The sequence below is a fragment of the Medicago sativa genome, chromosome 1 (genome assembly GCF_051527215.1).
Source record: "Medicago sativa cultivar Bolivia chromosome 1, Bolivia_mono, whole genome shotgun sequence".
Lineage (NCBI taxonomy): Eukaryota > Viridiplantae > Streptophyta > Magnoliopsida > Fabales > Fabaceae > Medicago > Medicago sativa.
The window spans coordinates 49,325,595-49,335,938 of NC_140749.1; the positions used below are offsets into that span (position 1 = coordinate 49,325,595).

Below are 10,344 nucleotides of genomic sequence, written 5' to 3' on the forward strand. Positions count from 1 at the left end.
CGCGATTTTGATGGGTCAGGCCCATGACTTCTATAAATACTGCACTCAATCTGAAGAACAAGGGTTACGATTTTGGAGAACGAAAGTGCGATTTTAACACCCAGAAGGCTGCAGCGGAGAGGATTTCATCATCTCTAACCCAGTTTATGTATGTTTTAATTCTTTCATTGATTATGCTATTTGTAAACTCAATTATGAGTAGCTAAATCTCTTAGAGATTAGGTCGGAGATGAACCTATGTAACCCTAATTGATTATATGTTGCTGTGAAACTCTATTGTTTATTAATGAAATTCTAGTCTTTATTCAATTCAATTGTTCTTACTGCTTTTTATATCCTGATCAAATATAAACATGATTTTGTGAGATCGAATGACTACTGACCATAGCTTTCGACTTAGACCTAATTGAATTGTTCTAATAAACATGGTTAGTCTAGGAATGGATAATCGTTTGTTAGTGATATTAGGTTAACGTTCATAAAACCTTCAAGGATTATTAGACCACCTAAGGAATTAGGGGCTGTAGTTTAAGAAGAGGGTCCTAACTCAAGGGATTGATTAGGGCTAATTTGTTAACTATCGTGAAACTAGAAAATCATTAGTAACAATAGGTGCAGTAACCAATTAGGGGAAACATAGAGGATTCGAAGACCTGATCTCATCTCTCTCCATATTTTCTTAATCAAACCTATTTCTTTTATTTGATTTCTTAAAATCAAACCAAATCTACTGCCTAGTGGCAAACTAAAATAAACTTTTATACATCCTATTTTTATAACGCAATTGAATTATTGAAGTTAAAAACAGTCCTCGTGGGATCGATATTTTTACTACTTCGATAGTATTTGGTGCACTTGCCAGAATTCTATCAAGTTTTTGGCGCCGTTGCCGGGGACTGTTGAATTATTTCAACAAGGCAATTACGTTATAATTTAGGGTTTTTGCAATTTACTTTTCTGTTTTTAATTTTTATTTTTCTGTTTTCATATTCACTTGATTACTTTGCGTTGTGCAGTGCTACTAAGGTATTTTGCTGTTTATGCGAGGTAAACAGAGCTCAGACGACTTAGAGTACGATCCGGAAATTGAAAGGACTGGTAGAGCACTTCGGAAAGCTGTCCGATCGCAAAGGTTAGCTCAGTCCGTTCCACCGGGTGTTCGAGATCAAATACCGGAGCCACTCTCAACTGAATCTGAAACGATCTCTTCTCCTAAATCTGCAACTATGGAAGGAGAAGGTGTTGTACCACCAAGACCTAAGCTAGGAGACTACGGGTTAGCCACTCATCGCGGTCAACTGACCCACACTTTTCAACCAGCTAACCCCGTAGCTTTCGACATCAAGACAACTGTCCTCAACGGTTTGAGGGACAAGCAATTCGATGGGACTGAAGCTATGAGTCCTCATGAACACTTGAGCCGCTTTGCTGAAACCTGCGAGTTTTGTGTGCAACCAGCCACCGTAACTGAAGCACAAAAGAAGCTAAGGCTGTTTCCTTTCACCTTGACGGGAAGAGCAAAAGATTTGTTGCTAACAATACCGAACGGGACTGTCCAAACATGGGAAGAGTTAGAGCTGAAGTTCTTGGAGAAATATTTCCCTATGTCAAAATATTGGGAAAAGAAGATGGAGATCTCTAACTTCAAGCAAGGAGAAGGTGAATCATTGTATGATGCTTGGGAGCGATTCAATTTGCTTCTTAAGAGATGCCCTAATCATGAGTTCACCGAGAAACAATACCTCCAAATCTTCACTGAGGGGGTAACACCAAACACTAGAATGTTCTTAGATGCTTCCGCGGGAGGTAGTCTCAAGAGCAAAACTGATCATGAAGTTCAAGCTCTAATTGAAAACATGGCTGGCAATGAGTATCGTGATCAAGCTAAAAAGAAAGAAAGAGGAGTGTTTGGGGTGAGTGAACAAACTGCTATTCTTGCTAACCAAGCAGCTATGAATAAACAAATCGAAGCTCTAACTAAGGAGTTTCAAGGCTTCACTTTGGCTCACAAGCAACAACAAGTGGCTGCAATCAAATGTGACCTATGTGGTGAAGAACATCCCAACGGTGAATGCGTTCCGGAAGGATCAAGTGAAGAAGCTAACTTCATGGGAGGTTATCAAAGGCAGAATCAATACTACAATTCAGGAATTAATAAGCATCCAAATCTAAGCTACTCAAATAACAATGCTTTGAACTCTCAGATGCTCACTCCTCCTCAACAACAACAAAGGAAGCCATCAGCTCTTGAGGAAACTATGATGAACTTCATGAAGATGACTCAAGGCAACTTTGAAGAGATGAAGAAGAGTCAAGAAGCTGAAAGAAAGAACAATGAAGCTTCTAGGAAGATGCTTGAAACTCAACTGGGGCAATTGGCTAAGCAATTGGCTGAACAAAGTAAAGGCGGATTCTCAGGTAACACTAAAGACAACCCTAAGAATGAGTCTTGTAATGCTATTGAATTGAGGAGCAAAAAGGTTTTGACACCTTTAGTTCCAAAAGCTCCAAAGAAGGTTGATGAAGTAGTTGAGGTGGAGGAGAATGATGTAGTTGAAAATAATGATGAGGGTGTAGTTGAAAAAGAAAGGAAGAAAAAAATAGAGGGAGAAAAAAGTGAGAAGTTAATTGATGAAGATTCAATCTTGAGGAAGTCGAAGAGTCAAATTTTGAAAGATGGAGACAAACCACAGGTTATTCCATCATATGTGAAGCTTCCATACCCTCACCTTTCAAAGAAGAAAGAAAAGGATGAAGGCCAATTCAAGAAGTTCATGCAACTTTTCTCACAACTTCAGGTGAATATTCCTTTCGGCGAAGCTCTCGATCAAATGCCGTTATATGCTAAGTTCATGAAAGACTTGTTGACTAAACGAAGGAAGCCTAAGGATGATGAGAACATTGCACTTTCTGAAAATTGTAGTGCTATTCTTCAAAAGAAGCTGCCACCTAAGCTGAAGGATCCTGGTGCTTTTACTATCCCTTGTTCAATTGGACCGGTAGACATTGGAAGAGCTTTATGTGACTTGGGAGCAAGTATCAATCTGATGCCTCTTTCAATGATGAAGAAGCTTAAGTGTGGGGAACCAAAACCAACAAGAATGACCATTACTTTAGCTGATCGGTCAATCTCTTATCCTTTCGGTATACTTGAAGATGTGCTAGTCAAGGTTAATGACTTGGTATTTCCAGCAGATTTTGTGATCTTAGATATGGCTGAAGATGAGGATATGCCACTCATTCTAGGAAGACCTTTCCTTGCAACTGGTCGTGCTTTAATTGATGTTGAACGTGGAGAGTTAATGTTGAGGTTCCATAAGGAGCAGGTAGTTTTCAATATCTTTGAGGCAATGAAGAACCAAGATGATAACCACAAGTGTTACCGGATTGACGTTGTGGAAGAAACAGTCGAAGATAAATCCTTTGAATCTCAACCTATTCAATCTACGGAGGTGGAGAGTGTGGAATCTATAGATAGACAAGAAGTGATTGAAGATGTTGAAATGATAAAGGGTGTTAAGCAACTGGAAGTAAGCAAAGAACAGATGCAACAACAATCATCAGGAGACATCCGTGACAACAAGTATGGGGGATTGACAACTGGTAATAATGAAATAAAAACTACTACCACTGGTCTAGGTGGTAAATTTGCTTATAAGAGGATTCCCTGTGGGATGCGTAATGGGCCGGCTGCTTTTCAATGGTGTATGCTTTCAATTCTCTCTGATACTTTAGAAAGAATTAGGAGGAATTGTGACGAAGGGTTGGAAAGAAACAAGCCTGTTGGTGAAGCTGTGGATCTAAGGAAGTCTGGTGCACAAGGAACCTTCAAGGGTAAGAAACAAAAGCTGAAACGGTACAGTGAAGGAGGACTCCCAAACAATGAAGAGGGAGAGTCATCAACTGATCCTTAAGGATTGTCATCAGTCAAGCTAGTGACGATAAAGAAGCGCTGGGTGGGAGGCAACCCACTATTTATTTTTCAGGTATGATTTTATTGCTTTCAAAAACAAAAACACAAAAATATTTTTCTTTTCTTTTAATACAAGGCAGGAAAGTTTTAAAAATTTGTTCAAGGATACCTCTTGCCAAGAAAATCATGCAAGGTACTGATGTCTTGCGTGATTCTCTCCTCAAAAGTTTTTCAAAGATTCAAGGAACTCAGGCAATTTTTTCAAGAAAACAAAATTTTTGGCCTGAGGAAGCAAAGAAAACTCCCTGTTTGTTCAAAATCGCGCCGCGCCTATATATGGCCGCAGCGCGATTTTCCAAAAGCCAAGCATGACTCCCTGTTGTACCAAAATCGCGGCAAGCCTGGTAATTACCGCGGCGCGATTTTGGCTGTTATATGAAGAAAAAAAAAATAGCCGTTGGACTTATAGCCGTTACTAGCCGTTACAAATTTGCCCGTTATTGCCCGTTAAACACAAAATCGCGCCGCGCCTTGCATATTGGCGTGCCGCGATTTTGCCCAAACAGCACTATAAAACCTTCACTGTTCATCATCATTTTCATTCCATTCTTCCTACCTTTCTCTACCGAAACTTCCCTAAACTTCCATTCACGAATTCTCCTTATCTTCATCTCAATATTCACTTCCTAACCATCATCAAACCACATTCTTATCACAAATTCACCAATCCTAACCATCATCAAACCACATTCCTTCCAAACCTTCCCAAACTCCACAAAACTTTCCTTTCACCATTTTCCTAAACCACAAATGGCCTCCAACCAAAGAAACACCCGCTCAAAGAAAACCACCAACCCAAAACCATCCACAAGCAAATCCAAACGCCCTCGTGCCGCATCCGAACCACCCGAAAACGCCATCCATTTCATCAATGACCAAGCCCAAGAGTTTCATCAATCTATGAAGAGTTTCGAGGTCATAGGGGAGAGGAAGTTTGATTTCACAAAGCTTGTGAAGTATCCTTTCTTCGAGTCTGAATTACGAAGGAGGGGGTGGACAAGGTTGAATGAGATGATCGACGAAGCAAACAACAAAACGGTGATCGTCGAATTCTTTGCTAATGCAAGGGTGTCTGATACACCCTTTCAATCTTTTGTTCGAGGGAAGTATATTGATTTCAGCCCAGATGCTCTCAATGCATGGCTGAATGTTCAAGCACCGGCGGAGTGTTGGGTTGCAAAATTGAGGAGGGAGAGATTTGCCATTACGGAGGATACCTTCGATGAGATCATCACCACCATGTGTAGGCCTGGGTCGACTTGGAAAAAGTCCCGGATGCTTACTTATGCGGAGATGCTGCCGGTACCCAAGGCATGGGTGTCTTATGTGGTCCAGACTCTTGAGAGTGCATCTTGCACTTCTGAAATTCCTCTCAAGAGGGTGCTTGCTGCCTACGCCATCATCAAGGAGCACCCTATAGATATTGGCCGCCTCTTGGCCAATAGTCTTCATGATCTAGCAACCGGAAACACCACACAATTGGGGCATGGAAGTCTAATTAATTGGTTGTGTGAGCAAGAGTTGGTGCCGGCTTATGATAGTGATCTCAACACAAGCAATATGAAGCCAATCACCGACTCGGTAATGGATGGATTTGTGAAGAAATATGAGGGCTATATGAAGGGGAGAGAGAGAGAGGCAGCAAGGCAACAACAAATGGAGCAAGGAGGGAGTAGTAGCCAAGGGGGTTATGCTCCTCTTCACCCAATGCTTGAGGAATTCATGCATGTGCAAGCTAATTGGATGAATGAGACTTCGGACCAGCTGTGGGTGAACCGTCCTAGGTTCTCAGCTGCGTTTGCTGCGGAGGCTCAATTGCATATGGGTCCGATTAGTGGGTCTTATGAGAGGTTTGGAGGCTCCCGTGAGCGCATGGAGCAATATTTTACACATCAAGAAGAGTATGGGCTGCGCATGAGGAGGGAAATCACTGATGATTTCAATACCACCGACCAAGATCAAGGGGATGGCATCTTTGAAGGATTGAGGACACCGGGGGCTGGACACTCGGATGATGATGTGAACATGGGCTGATCTACTGATGGATTAGCATTTTCTGCTTTGTATTTTATTTTCAGTCATTTTTCTTTTTGATGTATTTTCTTTATTTTCTTTTTAATGTCGAAGTCCATTGAACTTATTTCCCTATTGTAATTACTCCTGCACTTGTTTATTATTAATGAATTTGTTTTGTTTCATGTGACCTATTCCAGTTTAGTAACAGTTGTTTGATGAAACGGTATTCCAAAAGTTCTAAAGGAGGGGTGACTTGATTCAAAGGCGAAGTGTACGGCGTTGCTAGGTAGTCACATACTCCCAGAAATCTCAGCCATAAGGTTCATTGCCAAATCTTGTTTTTCAATTTACTTATATTTAGATTAGTTTTCCATGCAACTACATTTCTAGAACTTGCATTGTTTCTCTATTATTGATTGGTTTTTGTCAATTACACACTGAGGCAAAAGTGCTTGGTCCTGTGAGCCTTTTGAAGCCTACCCTGATTTTAATTGTTATATATTATCCATTTCTTAGCCAATTTGAACCGGTAGGATTAGAACTTTTTGTTCGGTGACAAACTACATTACAAGCCTAGAGACTTTTAGGACTTGTCCCTTAATGTATTTTCTGAGTTAAGGCATTGTAGAATGTTGCTAAAGATTAAGTTTGGGGTTGCTATTGGAATTTGCAACCAACTAAGTTTGGGGTAGGGGTACTAGAGAATAAGAGAACAAAAATGAAAGAAATATGAAATTGTCATGCAAAATACACACAAAAATGGTGTATCAAAAAAAAAAAATTGAATGATGAAAAAGGGACAAAACATCTAAAATCCGAGTAACTTCAAACTCGAGTGTCCCTAAATGTTAAAAATGTTCTCTAGTACCTTTGCATTGATTGTATTTCCACAAGGTGAATGAATGAAGGAATGAATTTTGTGCTTTAACTTCCGTAGGAATGCCTAACTCAAATTTTTTGTGGCCTACTTATCCAAATATATCCCACCTTTCACCTAAGCCCCATTATAACCCTAAAGACCTCAAAAGTGTGTAATGATATTGACTTGGATTGATATTTAGAAACTTTTCAAGCGTATGGTAATATGTAGACCTGCATGTCGACTGGTAGAACCCTGTTTCAATTTGATGCGAGGAGTTGTGAATTGGTGGATGCGAACAAGTCAAACTAGCTCATCTTTAGCTGGAAGGAGAATGAACTTTTGGGTACTATCGTTTTGTCAGGTAACTGTTATTTTACTGTCGTTTGTCACTGTTGCAAGCAAATTCCTTGAGGACAAGGAATGGTTTAAGTTTGGGGTTGTGATGACATCCTGTCATTACGTAATATTAGGGACTTATTGTGACATTTTGATAGAGTTCTCATGCAATTTATACTGTTCTGGAGTGCAAAAAGCTTAAAATTTGAAGTCTGTTCGAAGGAAATCGCGCCACGCCAATTTCAAGCCGTGCTGCGATTTTTGAAGCAAAATCACACACTTCCTGTAAAGAGGAAATCGCGGCACGCCATAATACAAGGCGCGGCGCGATTTTGATGGGTCAGGCCCATGACTTCTATAAATACTGCACTCAATCTGAAGAACAAGGGTTACGATTTTGGAGAACGAAAGTGCGATTTTAACACCCAGAAGGCTGCAGCGGAGAGGATTTCATCATCTCTAACCCAGTTTATGTATGTTTTAATTCTTTCATTGATTATGCTATTTGTAAACTCAATTATGAGTAGCTAAATCTCTTAGAGATTAGGTCGGAGATGAACCTATGTAACCCTAATTGATTATATGTTGCTGTGAAACTCTATTGTTTATTAATGAAATTCTAGTCTTTATTCAATTCAATTGTTCTTACTGCTTTTTATATCCTGATCAAATATAAACATGATTTTGTGAGATCGAATGACTACTGACCATAGCTTTCGACTTAGACCTAATTGAATTGTTCTAATAAACATGGTTAGTCTAGGAATGGATAATCGTTTGTTAGTGATATTAGGTTAACGTTCATAAAACCTTCAAGGATTATTAGACCACCTAAGGAATTAGGGGCTGTAGTTTAAGAAGAGGGTCCTAACTCAAGGGATTGATTAGGGCTAATTTGTTAACTATCGTGAAACTAGAAAATCATTAGTAACAATAGGTGCAGTAACCAATTAGGGGAAACATAGAGGATTCGAAGACCTGATCTCATCTCTCCCCATATTTTCTTAATCAAACCTATTTCTTTTATTTGATTTCTTAAAATCAAACCAAATCTACTGCCTAGTGGCAAACTAAAATAAACTTTTATACATCCTATTTTTATAACGCAATTGAATTATTGAAGTTAAAAACAGTCCTCGTGGGATCGATATTTTTACTACTTCGATAGTATTTGGTGCACTTGCCAGAATTCTATCAATTATGACGTCTTCCTTGAAGCATCTAAGACGCCAACACCACCGAATATTCTGCATGTCCACTACGGGCTATCTTCTGCATGAAAGTCTGTTTCTCTACACAGAGCCAATGATCAGAGAGATACAACAGGCAATCTCTCGCTAGAGCCCTATGCATACCTTCTTGTTGGCAAGTTTCCGATTGTAGATGGAGGTGGCTTTGAAAGTCAATATGCTTTAAGTTCTAGAAGCAGCCACTTTCTTGACAATGTGGATTAGAACATCTTCTGAAAGTCTCTCCATGTTTTCACAAAAGAAGAACACAAGTTTTCAGAAATGGAAGGTGTGTGTTGAGAAGTGAACAAGGAGAGGGTTTTTATAAGTAATGGAGGTGGTGGTCGATAAGGCAACTCTAAGTTTTCTCCATTTATTATGTGCCACAATTTTTTTTAGAGAAACTGCAGTTTTCTAAGTTAGTGGGAAGTTATGGAGTTCTCGAGGAAAACATGGCCCACAAAATCTTCAAGAAGGTGGCGCTGCAATGATGAGTGTTGGGAAAATGTGAAAGACAAGAAAGGGCTTTTATGTTTTCTGAAAGTGGGAAATGGTTGAAACTTTTTGAGTTCTACCCAGTGTCAGATGATGGCAAATGACATCATTCTTCCTTGCTAGTTAAAAATTCCTTAGTGGGAGGTTTTAAGGTATGAAAACATGGTCCACTAAATCAGTGTAAGTGGCGCCATAATGACAAGAAAATGACAAGAATATGGATCAGTCGAAAATGACATTTTTGGGCGGCAATTTGTTTACTCATAATTTCGACAGGCTCAATTAATGCAATCAAAGAAAGTTGACTTTTGTTCCTCTAGGGATCGAAGATGTTATTTTTGGCATATTGTTGAAGATTTTGACAGAAGTATGGGACTTACTGTTTTTGAATAGTTTAAAGGATTTATCATTCGACGAGAATTGGTTAAAGAACAGCTATGGTCGAAGGTCAAGCAGTTGTTGTCAAAGATAAGGAAATTCATGTCCAAAGTTGCAATTTCTTAGTGGAGACGTGGGAAGCAGTTATTAAGCTTATGATAGGCCTATGCAGTTATTATTATTTCTTTAGTATATATAGTAATTTTCATATGTAAACCTGGTACAAATCTCATTTACAGAATTCTAAACACTCAAAGTACCCAGCGTTGAGAGAAACGAGTATACAGAATGTATGTAAAGATTTTATGAACCACCATTTTATTCAATGCAATGCCATTTACTTTTCTTTAAAGTTTATGCGTTTTAACTTTAATTCATTTACTTGTTTTTTGCATTTTATCTCTGTCGAGAGGCAGTTTTCTTTACTTTTAAAGCACTTTCCTTCACCATGTTCATAAAGTAACCTATGAACTTGAAGAACTTTTTACAATTTATGGAAAAACTTTGCATAACATGCCCCAAGATATCTAGTTTGATTCTTCTTGTAATAATTAAAACTAGTCTTATTGTTTGCCAGAAACACGCGAAAACAGGCATATAAAAGACAAAATAAATAATTGAAGAAGAGAGAATAATAAACAATTAAGGATATAATAGAAAAAGTGACATTGATGTTTCATTGGTATTGTAAAACGACTTATATTTTTAGATAGTTTTTCTTTTACTAAAGTGACTTATAATTTGGGACGGAGAGAGTATTATTTAAGCAATTGTAAATGTTTGTTGGATGGATTGGGGTGCCGACATAGTTGGAATGTCAGGTTTTCATAATGATGTCTTTGCACTTCTAATTTTTGTTTTAAAAAAACGAGTCATTGTTAGTAATCACTACCACATTATTTAGTATAACAACATAATTATTTTATGGATAAATCAATTTAGGAATTTAAGAAAGCATCAAGAGAGGATATGCAAAGTTAATTAAAAAAATAATGAATTTGAATTATTAACATTTTTTAATCTCACCTCTTTAGTAAGTGTGTTAAAGGGACAAA

At 38.5% G+C, this 10,344-nt stretch overlaps 1 non-coding gene across 1 annotated transcript; it reads right to left on the minus strand.

The window, feature by feature from the left end:
- Positions 1-1,620: 1,620 nt before the first annotated feature.
- LOC146955056 (small nucleolar RNA R71) lies at positions 1,621-1,726 on the minus strand. Its single transcript, XR_015025264.1, has one exon. It is a non-coding gene; the product is annotated as a small nucleolar RNA R71 (small nucleolar RNA).
- Between the last annotated feature and the right edge of the window lie 8,618 nt (positions 1,727-10,344).